Here is an 8,977-nt window from a genome sequence, read left to right on the forward strand (position 1 = left end):
AACCAAACTATATTTTGCCATGTAAAGCTAACTTAAACCAAGTTAGGAATGGAAAAATAGTTTGGAACACTCTTCTATAGGTATAGACCCCTATAGGTACCCTTTTCAGCATGTTCCACCCCTTAACTGGTAGTTGTAGCTGTTCCCAATCATAATAGCTTACACACCAGGTGCATATAGTTTAAGGCCTTATGTAAAATACCCTTCATAAGCCCACCTTAAACCACATAATTGCATGTCACATTGAACCAGAACGGCATCGACTGGACATCCACCCAGTGACGACCTTCGCTGGAGGAGACCTGCAATCCTGACGTTGGTCTCCACTCTTCATCCAGTGGCCGCATCTTCAGTTCAATCCAAGGGAACCCCTCTGTATGCTGATCAATCAACACTTCCATTCGTTGTGGATTTACCGTTGTGGATTATATGACTTTTTCCAGTGGATTACAGACTCTGTTTCCAAGGGGTTAAAGCATTGCTACAATGGAATTACCAACGACATTATGGAATTACCATCAACACAATGGAATTCCCAAAAACATTGTGGGATTACATCCTTTGACTTTTGTTTTCCTTGCTGGATTACCTTTGACTTTTGTTTTCCTTGCTGGATTACATCAAGACCAGGGACATTCGAAGGCATAAGTTCTTGTTGGAATTCATCCCCATGGACAGGCGATGATTTCCAAAGGGGGGACTGTAGTGAACTAAGCCTCAGGTCAAAATCTGGCCTTGAGGGCCTGCCTGGAACAAGAACTGTATTTCATTGATTTGAGTCCAGAAACACAAGATTAAGTTCATCCAGAGACTTTCTAAGTGTCCTGCACTGATCAATTGAAAGAACACTCTCTTTTTCTATTATCATTACTATTTTACAAATGTTTGATAATCAAAGTGTGTTTAGTTCAAACCATTTTTAGATGTTGAAGTGAACTAATCATTTTTAATCAACTGTGAAACAGTATTAGTGATTTTTAATCCTCATGCAAAGTAGAAATCATGTTAAGGTCTGTTACAGAGTAATTATGCATTTTCTGATTTTCTGTCTTTGAATGAGCAAGTGTAAGTTGGTCCAAGGTTGGAGTCAAACGCAAAACAAGTTGTTGGAACGAACTGTCATGTTTTTAAATCCTCTCAGACGTAAATATAGAGGCTGGCACCTGTTTTCCCCCAACTCGCCTAAATATTCCTCTCGTCTGTCTTTAAAACATTTTCAATCTGTTCCATAACATTCTTGCTGTTTTTCTGACTTCTAGTGACCTCTTACGTCACAAAAACACACCCCTGTCTGGTCGAATTGACCAATCAGGAACCTCCCAAATGAACCGGAAATAGAACTCTTTAAATGTCGGTACTTCCTAGTTCAAACCAGTCGCTTCAGGTTCCAGCTTCAAGCGCCAGCTCCAGTCGAGTGCGGTGGGAGAGAAGTTCAGTTCTGGGAGCAGAACCGAACCGAGAAGTGCTGGAGAAAACAGGAAAATCCCGACATGATCCGCAGTTCTTCCGAGTCTTGTGGGGATTATGACATCTTCCACCTCTGAGTGGAACTTCTGACGGACTCCACTCATGTGAGTCCACCAAGAGGTGAACTTGTGTCGAACAAGTACCGTCACTACTTCGGACGATTCACAGCTGTTCCTACGGAGACGCTGAAAGGGTGCGTTAAATGGAACTTCGTACCAGTGGAGAAATCTCCTCCAGGTAAAGAGTTGATTTATACCACCTAAGTGTACCGGGGAAGAAGCTGGGAACTCACCGGAGAGTGCCGTTCTGATGCCGACACACACATTTCCCTCATCCATCCTTTCTCTCAACTTAAACTTCATCTTTCCATCTTTAAACTCTTCTATCTGCTAGAAATCATTCCAGATATTTTCAACCATCGCCGTATGGTTTCCTCCTTGTAAAACTTGCTAAATTAGCCATGTTGTTATTTTTCAATTTGCCAAATTAATGTAAATGTGTGATGTTAAACTTTGATTCTGTAAATAAATGACCACCTTCATTTTGATGGGTCAAAGAAAATTAACGTCTCACGATACATTTTATTAAATTCATTATTAAACATTATTCAGTCCAGAAAAATGAAAGAATCCGTTTAATTTATGAATATATCACAGAATATGTTCATCTACAATGTTGAAGAAACTCTCAGAAAGGCACGATTCACTGTACACCTACAACTCATAAACAGTCTAGGTCCAAATGGCCAACACACTTAATTGAGTTTAGCCTCACAAATAGTGAGTATACTTCAGTGAATTTTACAGATAATGAATTAAAATTGGGTATGATAGTAGCAGAGCATCACTCACACTGCATACTCCAAGCACTAACACGTCATTCAAGTTATTGCATTGTCACATGAGATTGTGCACAACTGTTCAACGTTTATCCAAAATGGCTCAAATGTTGTCATTTCTTAACATAAGACAATTATCTGAAAACTTTGTCATGAAAAGTGGTGGGTAATCTGCACTCCTTCAAGGAATGTTAGATCTTTGTTTTTGCTTTTTATAAGACTGTTCCTCATGACTCACTAGGAGGTTTTTGTTTTTACAAAGCCGCACTGATTTCCAAATAACTCTCACTTCGTCTTTTGAACAATATTTTTGGAACCATTTGGCGATGTGCTTGCTGAAAAGACTGATTCAATCTGGATTTTAAGAAAATATTCTGAGTTGTTTTTCTTCTATATCAGCTGACAACACAAATCTGTCCACAACCTCTCCTTTTACTTCTAAATTGTTACCAGACCCGTCCCCAACATCATTTGACGTCTTCATATGTTCATTTCAAGCTGCAAACTCTCCTCTTTTCAAAACATCCACACAAGAATAGACAGTTTAAACAGGTGCTATGGTAAGATAATTGTAACTGCAGCAATTACTGCCTCATGCCCAGCTAACAGCCATAAATCATCCTTCCTCCACAAAGAGAACGTTGTGGCGCTCCGCTCCCATCCGATAAGCAGAAATTGCTCAGAGTAATTCATGACGAGGAGGCGCTGAAAAAGCCCTTTCTTCTGTTTGGTGGGCAACATTTTGCTTTCTGTGGATCCTTCAGCAGGCACAATATTGTACCTGCCTCAGCACCTGTTGGCTTTAGCCAAAGGTTTCATCAGATAGTTGAAATAAATACAAGTCATCATCATGACCATAATCATGTTCATAAAAACCAGGGGCCTTTATGCTGTTGCCAAATTGTCTTACCGTCTAATTTACAGCCAGAAACAGCAAGGATGGTGCCTTCTTTAGTCTACATAAATACTCTAATATACACACCTGCAGACCACCTCTCTCTCTCACACACACACACACACATATACACACACCTGGGAATTCTCCCAGGTTTGTAAAGGGGTGGGGATGAGCATGACGGAGGAACAGTGAGGAATTCTCCTGGGATTACAAAGATGGACATTGTCCTCATTTGACACACAAGCACAGCAGGTGAGTAGCAGGATAAGGAGCCAGAGGACAAATTAGCCTTCATAATAAAATAATCCCTCTTGTCAAATAACAATAATATTCTCCTCGCTGAGGTGCCTGCATGCTCACAAAGATCTTTGCTTCTCAAACAGAGACTCGTTGAAAACAGATTTGTGAAATGCAGCCATTGTGTCTATTTGACCTGTCAACAGTCTGGGAATCCACAGAGGCTTCAGTAATGGATGTCCAAAGATGGGCTGGATCAAAACCCTGACCAGCTGCATAAAACTACAGGATGCAGCCTGGAAGTGGAGACAACAGCTGAAAATACGGTTCAACTAAATACTGATAAACTGCATCTTCTATCATTTAAAAGGAATACAAATCCTACTGAACACAGCTAATTGTTATTGGGTAAATGGTAAATGGACTATATAGCACTTTTCTATCTTATTGAGATACTAAAAAATCTTTACAACAATATGTGCCTCATTTACCCATTCATACAGCACTCTACTAGATCTATACAAAGATAATTGAACAAATAATTCTAAAGAGAATAATCAGTGTTTTATCACATTCATACATCGATGGGACACACATCGGAGGCAATGAGGGGTTCAGTGTCTTGCCTAGGGACACTTCGGCATGTGGTGCTGGTGGATTCGAACCCCAAATTCTTGCATTGGAGGACGACTGCTCTAACCACTCAGCCACAGCCACCTCTATGGGTCTATTTTTACTGTTGTACTCTCACCAGTTATTTTTAAGAGTATCCTAATTTTTGCTTTATATGAAAGGCAAACAGCACTAAAATCCACAAATCACCTAAAAAAAAAAAACCTACTAGACAAAAGTTCAAATCTGTCTGTGGTTTCATAGAAAATGTATAAACAATTAATATCTTACCTGCTTTAGATAGATTTTTTAAATAACTTCAGTTTAGAGAAAGAGAGACTGGATTCTGATTAGAATGACAAGCTGATGGCTAGTCTGCGTGGGCCAAGACCAAAATAAATTGCTGCCATCCTAAAGCCTGTATCTCACTGGGCTGCAATTGTAGCAACTAGTTTGCAAACAACATTTTGCAAGGAAGCCTCCAAAATATCTCAAGGTGTTGCAAAGGTTCTCATTATACCTGCACGAATTGCAGAGGTTCATTTATCTAATACTTGAATGTTCAAAAACTTTTGTGATTTTCATTTTCACAGTGGTTGCGGATTCAATGTAGGCATCGCAATCCTGATTCATCAACAGAATTGTATTTTGATACATTAGTTAGAGAGCTGTCCAATGAGAAGGGAAATAAAAACACCAAACACTTTAGACCCCCCCCCCCCCCCGTGCTTTCCTTTTAATGAATCAGTACGAACATTTTGGGATTTTGGTCTTGAGCTTTCTCACACTAGCTGTTAGCTCAGTCCATTCAGAATAAAACTTTTTCATTCTAAACTGAGGTCATTTAAAGAGTTATCTAAAACATAAAAGATGTTAATTGTTCGTAACTCGTCCATGCAAGTCAACTTCAAAAGATCTGCGCTATTGTTTTATACCTTTATACTTTAGGGGACAGCTGATTTGGGACAGCTATGACTGTACTGCTCCCCGGATGCTTCCTGCTGCTCTACTTGGGTGTATCGTCACAGAACAAATTTCATCATTGTAGGGACACATATGACAATACATAGTACTTAGACTTGTTATATGGATGCCTTTAACAAAATGATTCAAACTTTTATTTGATGTAATCAGCATCAATGTGGAGCTAATTATCAGGCCAGGAGTTTCATGACAGGCAACCTCTTTTTTCTCATGTTATGTTCTTATTTTCTCGCAGCTCTTTATGATTTATTCAGGTTTCAATAAAGGCTAAATGTTTTACACACAACAGTGTGCAAATGAACATTACTGATACATCAGCAATTGCTTATATCAAATGTCCTAAACGCTTGAAAAGCTTCTCACTGACAGCTCGTTATTGTAGTTACTAAACAATTCTCTGTTAATCTGTCATTTATCTATACTGACAATTTATCAAAGTGTAAATAAAGCAAATTGTATTAATACTATTTGAATTGTACAAATGCACGTGGCTGAATGTTGACACGATGAGCCTCTAGTGTCCTTTGAATCTGTAATGGAAAAATCAGAAGCCTCTGAACATTTCATGGTAAATCCATTGATGCAGCTCATGTGTTTTTTCTTCATCATTGCAATAACTTATCTCCACAGATACTGTTTATCCTGGCTGCAGCCCCCTCCTCTCCTCTGCTCTCCCAACAGTCAGATTCCTCATGACTAATTTGAATGTTATCATCATTCTCAACAGGGGACTGGATTATTTGCTGCAGGAAAGCTACAAAAAAATGTTTAAGCATTATTTGCAAACGCCAACTTTAAAATTCTTTGAATACATATATATTCTCTTTTTCAACGTAAAGTTCAAGTTCAAATAGGTTTTATTGTCATTGCATCAGGTGGTACATGAGGTAGAATGAAATTGTGTACACAGTGTCCCAGTTACATCCAACAACAGTAAAAATATAAATTGTAAAAAGTAACAGTAATAAGGATCTAAGATATACACTAAGAATATGCAAAGCAAAAGTAGTACAAAAACAATAAACAGCAGCATGAACATGAGACTGTGCGAGAAGATGAGTACGAATGAACACAGCAGCATGAAATAATCAGCAGCATGGATAATCAGAAGCACATATCATCAATCCAAGTTGCATTACAGTGATTTTTTTCCCCACAGTGATTATCTTGATGAGGTATTTATGATTCTGACAGCCTCAGGGTAGAAGCTGCTCCTCAGTGGTTCTACACTTAATGCTCCTCAACCTCCTTTCTGAGAGGAGCAGGACAAAAAGTGTGTGTGTTGGGTGAGTGGGAACCTTCATGATGAAGGTGGCCCTCTTCCTGCATATGGAGGTGTAGATATCTGTGATGGTGGGGAGACTGACTCCAACATCTTCTGTGCAGCCTTCACCACTCTCTGCAAAGCTTTTCTTTCTGCAGCTGTGCAGCCTCCATGCCACATGTTGATGCTGGAGCACAGGATGCTCTCCACTGCACACCTGTAGAAGGAGGTGAGGACTGAGCTACCCAGAACAACTCGTCTCAGCCGCCTGAGGAAGTAGAGTCTCTGATGAGCTTTCTTGATCAGGCTGGTAGTGTTGTTGCCATTCAAGTTCACACCCAAGTACTTGTAGCTGGAGACCACTTCCACCACAGATCCTCTTATGTTCAGGGGGGTATAGGTGTTTGTTCTGTCTGAAGTCCACGACAATCTCCTTTGTCATATTCACATTGATGTGAAGGTTATTCTCTTTACACCAGCTCTCCAGGTGTTCCACCTCCTGCCTGTAGCTGGACTCATCATTGTTTGTGATGCATCCCACCACCGCTGTATCATATGTAACTTTACAATATGACAGCCTGGATGGGTAGCTGCACAATCATACGTGAGCAGAGTGAACAGGAGAGGGCTCGGCACACAGCCCTGAGGAGAGCCAGTGCTGAGGGTTATGGTGGAGGAAGAGAAGTTGTGGATCCTCACTGACTGTGGTCTGTTTGTCAAGAAGTCTAGTACCCAGTTGCAAATCGAGGGGCTTAGTCCTAGTGTGAGTAGTTTGTCCATCAGGTTTTGTGGGATCATGGTGTTTAAGGCAGACGTGAAGTCCACAAAGAGCATACGGACTAAGAGTCCTTCTGCTCCAGGTGGGTGAGAGCAGTGTGGACCACAGAGGAGATGGCATCCTCTGTTGATCGATTCTCACAGTATGCATACTGATGAGGGTCCTCGTTGATGTTGATGGTTGTTTTGATGTGGGTCATGATCAGTTTATTGAAGCATTTAGCGACTATCGGGGTGAAGGCTACTGACCAATAGTCATTCAGACCAGTCACTGTAGAGCTTTTTGGGACTGGGATGATGGTGGAAGTCTTCAGGCAGACCTTTTGCCAAGGTAAGTGAGGTGTTAAAGATGTCTGCCAGCACCTCGCAGAGTTGATCAGCACGTTCTTTCAACACTTTCCCGGGGATGTTGTCTGGGCCAGTTGCTTTGTGAGGATTAATCCTCCTGAAAGTATTCCTTACTTCTGCTGAGGTTATGCTGAGAAGCTCTTCATCTGGTGGTAAGGTGAGTCTCGTGCTGGGTGGTCTGTTTGGGTCTTCAAAGTGTGCGTAGAACTTGTTGAGGGCATCAGGCAGTGATGGGTCTTTGGAGCACTGTTCGCTCCTGCCTTTATAATTTGTTTTACACTTAATGTCCCTCCACATGCTCCGTGAGTCTTGTGAAATGAATTGACCCTCGGTCCTCTGTGCATATGTGGCCTTGGCCCTCTTAATACCAGCAAACAGCTCTTTCCTTGTCCTTCTCAGCTCCTGTGAGTTTCCAGACCTGAAGGCAGTGTTCCTGGCTTCCAGCAGGGTGCGCACCTCTGCATTCAGCCAAGGTTTTCTGTTTGGGTAGCTTTTAACATATCTCATGGTGGAGACTGTGTCCGTACATACAATACAAAACAACTTTAATTATAAAGCACTTTAAAACAACACCGTTGGCCAAAGTGCTGTACACTAACACATACAAGCATAAAAACTATCAACTCAACAAATACCATGAACTACCAAATACAAATCGCAAACAGTAAAAACTATAAAACAAATAGCTTAAAAACAGTAAAACCAACATTTCAAGCTGTGTTAAAAGCCAAAGAGAAAAAAAATGGGTCTTCAGAGAAGATTTAAAAACAGGAAGTGAGTCAGCTCGTCTAACGTGCAAAGGCATCTCGTTCCACAGTTTAGGGGCAGAGACTGAGAACGCTTGGTCACCTCTCAGCCTCCTGTTGGACTTTGGGACGGCCAACAGCAGCTGATCTGCTGACCTCAGAGAGCGTGAGGGAATCTACGGCTGGAAAAGGTCGGACAGATACTGTGGGGCGAGACCATGAAGACACGTGAATACAAACAAAAGAACCTTAAATTTAATCCGGAAACGAACTGGGAGCCAGTGTAGTGATTTTAAGACAGGGGTGATGTGCTCTCATTTTCTGGTATCAGTTAAAAGATGAGCAGCAGTATTCTGAACCAGCTGAAGTCAAGTCAGTAATGACTGGCTCAGACCGACATAAAGTGAATTGCAATAGTCCAGATGAGTTGTGATGAAAGCATGGATTAAAATTTCAAAATGATGTTTTGACAGGAATGACTTCACCTTGGCCAGTTGCCTCAGGTGATAAAAGCTGGACTTGACTACAGATTTAACTTGAGCATCCAGTTTAAAATCATTGTCCAGCCTTACACCAGGTTAGTTGCTGTCTCAGTCAGATGTTTGGTTAAAGGACCCAGATCAACATGGACTTTGGAACCATCACTGGGCTTAAACAACAGGACCTCGTCTTTTTCTCATTAAAATGTAAAACTTCTGTGACATCCATGCTCTGACTTCCGCCATAAATTCCAGGAGTTGATTCAGGGAGTACTAACAACAAAGTCCATGCTCAATAATCCAGGTATACAATCCAACATTTTTCAG

The sequence above is a fragment of the Nematolebias whitei genome, chromosome 1, assembly GCF_014905685.2.
Source record: "Nematolebias whitei isolate Nwh7 chromosome 1, NemWhi1, whole genome shotgun sequence".
In the NCBI taxonomy this organism is placed as follows: domain Eukaryota; kingdom Metazoa; phylum Chordata; class Actinopteri; order Cyprinodontiformes; family Rivulidae; genus Nematolebias; species Nematolebias whitei.